Source organism: Littorina saxatilis, unplaced genomic scaffold (assembly GCF_037325665.1).
Source record: "Littorina saxatilis isolate snail1 unplaced genomic scaffold, US_GU_Lsax_2.0 scaffold_333, whole genome shotgun sequence".
Classification (NCBI taxonomy): domain Eukaryota; kingdom Metazoa; phylum Mollusca; class Gastropoda; order Littorinimorpha; family Littorinidae; genus Littorina; species Littorina saxatilis.
In genome coordinates this window covers 20,867-27,590 of record NW_027127971.1, presented here as the reverse complement: position 1 = coordinate 27,590, position 6,724 = coordinate 20,867, and the positions used below count along the sequence as shown (strand labels likewise).

The 6,724-nt window shown below is 41.6% G+C and overlaps 2 long non-coding RNA genes across 2 annotated transcripts; one reads left to right on the top strand and one right to left on the bottom strand.

Annotated features, from left to right (window-relative positions):
- Positions 1 to 253: 253 nt before the first annotated feature.
- Positions 254 to 3,322, top strand: LOC138956346 (uncharacterized). The gene is made up of 2 exons (XR_011452617.1): positions 254 to 863; positions 2,811 to 3,322. It is a non-coding gene; the product is annotated as an uncharacterized lncRNA (long non-coding RNA).
- Positions 1,432 to 4,707, bottom strand: LOC138956347 (uncharacterized). The gene is made up of 2 exons (XR_011452618.1): positions 4,249 to 4,707; positions 1,432 to 4,066 (listed from the first exon to the last, which is right to left on the bottom strand). It is a non-coding gene; the product is annotated as an uncharacterized lncRNA (long non-coding RNA).
- Between the last annotated feature and the right edge of the window lie 2,017 nt (positions 4,708 to 6,724).

Below are 6,724 nucleotides of genomic sequence, written 5' to 3'. Positions count from 1 at the left end.
AGTAAAAACGCCCCAAGAGTGCGTTTTTATTAATCTGCAGTTATTAATTAAACATAGTGTACTTTACAAAAAGGGAAGCAGTCTGTGAACACATATTGTTCACTGCTATTCGTTAGGTGTTATACCCTTTGTTGATTTTAACATCATATTTATTCGCACTGTGTGAACGACGCGTTTACCTGTTTTAGAGAAACCTTGCAAAGTTCGTCGGTCAGTGGTGGTGGTCAGTCTGTGACGTCAGAATCGGGTCATACTTAAAGGACCAGACCACGCTGTTTTAAAGGTTATTAGAACCACTAACCGATGACTGAAGGTTAGAGAAATGCACCTAAAGATTCCAAAAATGTAAAGAAATTCACCGATTCGTAGCTTTATCATTGTGATTTAATTAAAAACGTTCCGCCAAATTCGTCTGCTAAACGAGACTTCGAAATGGCCGCCAGTAGACGAGAACCGGCTGTGACGTCATTTTGTACCCGGAAACCGAAAGTTACAGCTTACGCTGAAGTGGGCGTTTGCCTACATCGAGCATCAACAACACGCCGAAGGAATGCGCACGGCTGCTGATAGCTATGAAGTATAGAAAAAAGGTTCAGGCATCAGTTGTCACCTTTTTCCGATGGGCTTACAACTTCTGCAGCAAGACTGATTAACTGGAAACGGCCAACACGATGTGCTGTGTTTCGCGACACTTTCTTCCAATGCGAACGCAGTTAAGCCGGCAAAAAAACCTGGCACACACAAAACAGCTGTTGCCTAACGCAGTTCCAGTTCCGACAATTGTTGACCACTCACAGGAGGTCAGAAACCGGATACCAATGTCATCAGAACGATCTGCTTTCACTAAACGCAGACGAAAGGAAGTGAGTACATGTATACTGAATGTGTTCTGTAAGGGATAGGGGTTCAGTGTCACTGGGCGTTTTTGTCAGACTGACAGTATTTGTAGTGGAATGGCATCTGTTCCTAATTTTAAGCACATGTGTTAAGATTACAGATTAAAACATATATCTGTTACTACATGTCCGTCCCCATGCACCCACCTTAAAGTTCCCTCTCTCTCTCCCTCTTTTACACTCACCTGGGTAATCGATGAGTCTCAGGTTTAATCAGTGTCCGTCCATATACACATAGACATTCACACAAACACACACACGTTGTTATAGTTGTTATCTTCTAATTCAGTGTTGTATTAAATGGATAAAGAAATCGTTAATACAGCAAGCTTGCATGAATAATTTGCTGTTGTCCTTTTTTTCAGATCAGGTTCTGTAATACAGTAATTATAATTAATACAAGTACAAATTCATGTTTGCAGTCATACTCATAGTGTGTGTGTGTGTGTGTGTGTGTGTGTGTGTGTGTGTGTGTGTGTGTGTGTGTGTGTGTGTGTGTGTGTGTGTGTGTGTGAAAAGCGCTTTGATACTTAAAACATCTGTGTTATTTGATTTTATTACAAAACTGCAGTCAGAATATTAAGCAGACCTATTCCAACAATACATTTTGATCAGCAGTAAATGTAATGTCAAATTATGAACAACAATCATGTGAGCAGATATATCTAACAGAAACAAATAGTCTAGCAAAATAATACAACCAAACTGTACATGTATGGACATCATCATCCACATAAAAAAAATTGATTGTAGGAAGAGCACTCTGTGTTATTACCACTGCTTCAGTCAAACTGCCAGTTCAACTTTATCTCTGTGGGTTGTTTTTTTCTCTCAGAGTAACATGGGAAAAAAACCTTTAAAAAACTTGCATGCTACAGAGCTGGATTGTTTCTAGTGATCATGCAGCATGATTTATCCGCATAGAAAACTACTGAAACACCTAAACAGAAATAACAATGTCTACAGAAAAAATCCACTGTTTGATTGCTGTCTGTAGTACTCCTCTTGCTAACAGTGGCATTAAAATAATTAAAATTAAGCTATGCTCTCTTGGGGGGGGGGGGAGGAGTACTCTGAGTACTTTTTGTGTCTACATAGGCAAAACAAAACTATGCAATGTTTCAGATTTCCTGACCCACCCTATGTTTTTCCTCCTTATCCTGGACTATTTTGGACTCTTACAAAAATGTACTTCAAAAATGACAAATCTTAATTTTGCAGGCTTACAAGGAAATTGACTCTTCTCTTACAACCAGAATACACCATGATTTCAAGCAAATAAAAAACTACATGCACCTGAGAAAAAACACTTTAATTCAAGAAGTTAGACCTCCTAACCCCAGCTTTTCAATTCAATTCAATACGTTGTTGATGTTGATTATGGAGCTTAACGTCCTCCCAGGTAACTAGGGACCTATATTGGGACATGATTTTTTATACAATGTTAAAAGTGTAGGGTGTAATGGGGGGGAGGGGGACTGCAGGGTGACGGGGTGTAGTCGCTAATAAATTTAAAGGTGCGTTTATTATCTAATATACCAGACATTTTGTTTTGGCTGGTGTACAGAATAACATCACATAAAATCGCACTCGCAAAACATACAAAACACATAAAATGTACACATCAGTACACACATAACCCAAACCACGCATATCCATACCAGCACCATCACACACATATCCACATACATACTCTAGTTTGTACATTATAAAAATAAATACATTATGATTAATATCATTACTAGTCAACTTAAATTCAGGCTCAGAATAGGTCTTAAGATGGATGTTATTTAGTGTAATGAAGAGATTATAAAAACAAAAAAAGCTATGAGAAAGAAAGTATGAAAGAATTATGCCCATTCTCCAGTGAAAGTTCTGCTGATTGTGGTAACTTTTTTTTTCTGTCTAAAACAGGCATCAGGTTAACTGAAGGAGCTGTTTGAGGGGGTGGTGATCCTAACACTGGCCTATGGCAACACTGGCCTTGGCAGCTACAACAAAGCTCTGCATACACAGCAAGACTACAATGCAACAGTGCCCAGACTTTGACTGCTACAGCTAGACCAGTTGACAAAGCTCAAGTTGTCACCAAGCAGGACGCCCCAACTGGTGACCAACTATATAGACTGAGGCTGCCTATCTCCAAATCTGACAAAGCAAGAATTGTTACGCAAGCTCCACATTTCTGTTTGCAGTTTAAGCCGACCTTAAGTATGCAATGGTTATGCACATCCCCCCCCCCCACACACACACACACCCCGCAGTTGAGAGTTGTAATGTACCTTTTATTTATCTTACATATATTTGAAGCCTGTGTAGCTCTGTGACAGAAAGAGGTCTCTGATGGCAGTGACCAGACAGGCAGGAAGAACTTTCCTGTTCTTTCGGAAAGTCAGTGAGTGTGCAACTTGTCGGTATGTTCTGAACACATCAAAACATGTTCTTTAATTTAAGCTACATAATATCATGTGGATGCACTGATTGGGTGTAAATAATAACAGCAATTGGTACAGTCAATTCACTAAATGTGCAACAGAACCCTAATCATCAGACATTTTACAACAGCAAACTTCAACAGTCCTTTTACTTTCCTGAATGTCATTATTATTTATTAAAACATGCATCTAGAGCAACATACATATAAATCTTCTTTTATTAAAGTTCATCTGAAATTCAGGCTGCTTTCCCATGCAAAGTACAAATGCAAGTGTCCATAAACCAGGGTTTAATACATGTAGTATGTGAGTGAGTTCTGATGAAAAAGTGATTGTGTTGTAATATTGGTTATTACTGAGTGTTGATGTTACAATGATTACATTATAAAAACAACAACAACAGAACAATGTGAAGAGCAAACTTCTTCTGTGGGCATGCAAGTGAGTTAATCTTGTGTGTGTGTGTGAAACTATATGTGCCTGAGTGTTACAAATTTAAATGACAACAGTTTTCTTGATAGCCTTTAAAAACAACAACAAATACATACATTTAACAATCAAACAAATATAGGCACCTCAAAAAAAGTTGTATGTACACCTTCGTGGCTGGTGATGCATTCTTGCTCCCCTGCAAGTTTTCATTCTACAATGTACCTCAGGCTAGCTTCCTCTCTCTCTCAAATCTGCCCCTCCCACACAATACAACAGGTGCAGTGGCCACTCTGACACCAGTCTCTGAAATAATCAAGAACAGTTAAAACTGCGATGAGCTGTTGTTCTTTTACTCGTGAATGCAATGCATGAACACTTAAACAATATCCCACTTATTCGTGAGTGCGTTGACAAGGCGAGAGTGAAAAAATAGCACAGACTCGAAAGCAGACGATAAGTTCAGCACAGAGAGCGGGCGTGTTTACCTTTGATCGCTGAGACAAACAGAGTCGCAATTTTCATCGTCACTGTCTTTTCACTACTGCTGGAAGTGGCCTCCGCTCCTCATCTTTCATGCTTGATTCGAGGAGAGAAACTGGTAGTTCGAACATGTACGGTTCAATTTCGTCTGCAGTTACGCTTGTTGCCATGTTGGTAAACAACCATCTTCACACAGTGTGACGTCACGGATAATTTATTCATAAGCCAGTCTCGCGAAGATCACGCGGCACAATGGCGGGTCGTTTTGGAGAAGAAATCCGTCGCTTCGGTCACAAAATTCGTCGGATTACGGCCTTAGAAGATTCCGAAGTAAACCAAACATTGTTGAAGACGGTAAGAAAGTGGTTTTCTAACTAACTGCAAACATCGGGAAGTGTTCGGTCGCGCAGGAACACGATTCGAAGCGTTTTTGACGCTAAAACAGCATGGTCTGGACCTTTAAAGAACCAATGCACTGCACATGCGGGGCTAATAACGGTTAAGCATATTCTAGCGAACAGATAGAGTCCTTGTTATCAGGTTACCTATGAAGCGTTCCTCGTAACGGCAACTTTACTAAAGTTATGCGCCTTAAATCACTCTCTCTCTCTCTCTCTCTCTCTCTCTCTCTCTCTCTCCCTCCCTCCCTCCCTCCCTCCCTCTCTCCCTCCCTCCCTCCCTCCCTCCCTCCCTCCCCCTCTCTCTCTCTCTCTCTCTCTCTCTCTCTCTCTCTCTCTCTCTCTCTCTCTCTCTCTCTCTCTCGGGGGGTCTCGCGAGATCTTCGAGCAGCAGGGTGGACAATTTCGAGCTCTCGATTTAACTGAAAGAAACGCTCAATATTTCCTTAAAATGCAAGGTGTTGGACTCCCAACAGCTCTTGAAGGTTCACTGGAAGCCCTGCTCAAGGAAAACACAGTCTGTTCGTGGAAAGTTAGTGCTGAAGGCACTAAAACTACAGTTGTTCTGCGACTTATGTCAGCTTCTGACTCGGACCGGCCAGCCATGACTCAGCATTTTCGCCGAAAACCGCCAAGCCAGGTTCAGCGTGACAGGCAGCGAGCCGAAGAACGAAAGAGAAAGAAAGAAACCCGTGACGACATATTGAAGGCAAGTCATGACATTTCTTCACTGTTCAAGCCTTCCATTGTTTCGAGACCACAAAGAACTCAACAACAACCGCTGGAATGTGAAAGTGACACACAACACAGCGATAGTGACATTAGTGCACGTGTCGCACGCACTGCTGACACCATTTCGACTGGGTGTGATAACAATATACAGGGTGAAGCTGACGCCGTGTGTTTGTCACCACGGGCCACTGAGTCGCGTTGTGTGTCTTTTTTGGGATACATGGTTATTAAAAACAAAGTCTTAGACAAGAGAATGTACACAAACACTGGATATAGCAGAGGAACAGGCATCTGACTTAGGCTACAGTCTGCCAGCTGTAAAGGAGTATGTGTCAGGACTAAAGGACAGATCAGCTGTGCGTGCAGTGAAAAATGTGCACAGAAACAATTCTTTCCGAAGGGTGGTTCATGACAACTCAGGTGACAGACAATCACTGCTTTGTGAAACCGACGATTTCGTGTTGGTCACCGATTGCAGTATTGACGGAAGTCCATGCATGTACTGGTTGATCAAGCAAGCAGCTCGCCACATGCCACGAGAAGAGCAGGAGTACATTGACAAGCTTTGGCATGGTTCACCCGTTGACAGGAGAAAATTCGACGATCAACTTCGATCTGCTCTTCATGAAGTGTCTGCACTCCGGGATGTGACTAAATTTTACCTCGGTTGACAGCAAAGCTTTTTGATATCGGATATCGTATCGATGTTGTGGGTGTAATTCGGGACTTTTGTTCTCATGTTGACATTTGGGAGAACAGTGTAATTTGCATTACACAGAACAAACGGACAATACGAACACTGACGCGGAAACTACCATGTCGGGAAAGGGATGGACATTTTGAACCATCCCTATGATCGGTGCATTGTTAAACGATTCATGGTTTCGAAAATATATGTACACTTATTTCCCTTCCCCCCTTCCCCATTGCAAGGGGCCAATGGCCTAGCAATTAAACTTTCGCATTCGCACTCTCTCTCTCTCTCTCTCTCTCTCTCTCTCTCTCTCTCTCTCTCTCTCTCTCTCTCTCTCTCTCTCTCTCTCTCTCTCTCTCTCTCTCTCTCTCTCTCTCTACAAGATTGTTTTTGTCAAGAATGGTTCTCCTTTTTAGAATGCAGTGAACGTTTCGACATTTATAATTGTTACAAAACATGCTTGGAAAAAGAGAAATACATTGAATTAATCGAAGATATCAAGTACAGAGTTGCTCCTACTCGTTTCCGCGCAGGAGTATCCGAAATCAACGCTCACAAGTTTCGGTACGCACCAAACCAAACGACAAGAAACTGTCCTCTCTGTACAGTTGATAAAGAAGATGAACACCATGTTGTATTTTTATGTCCTTTTTATCA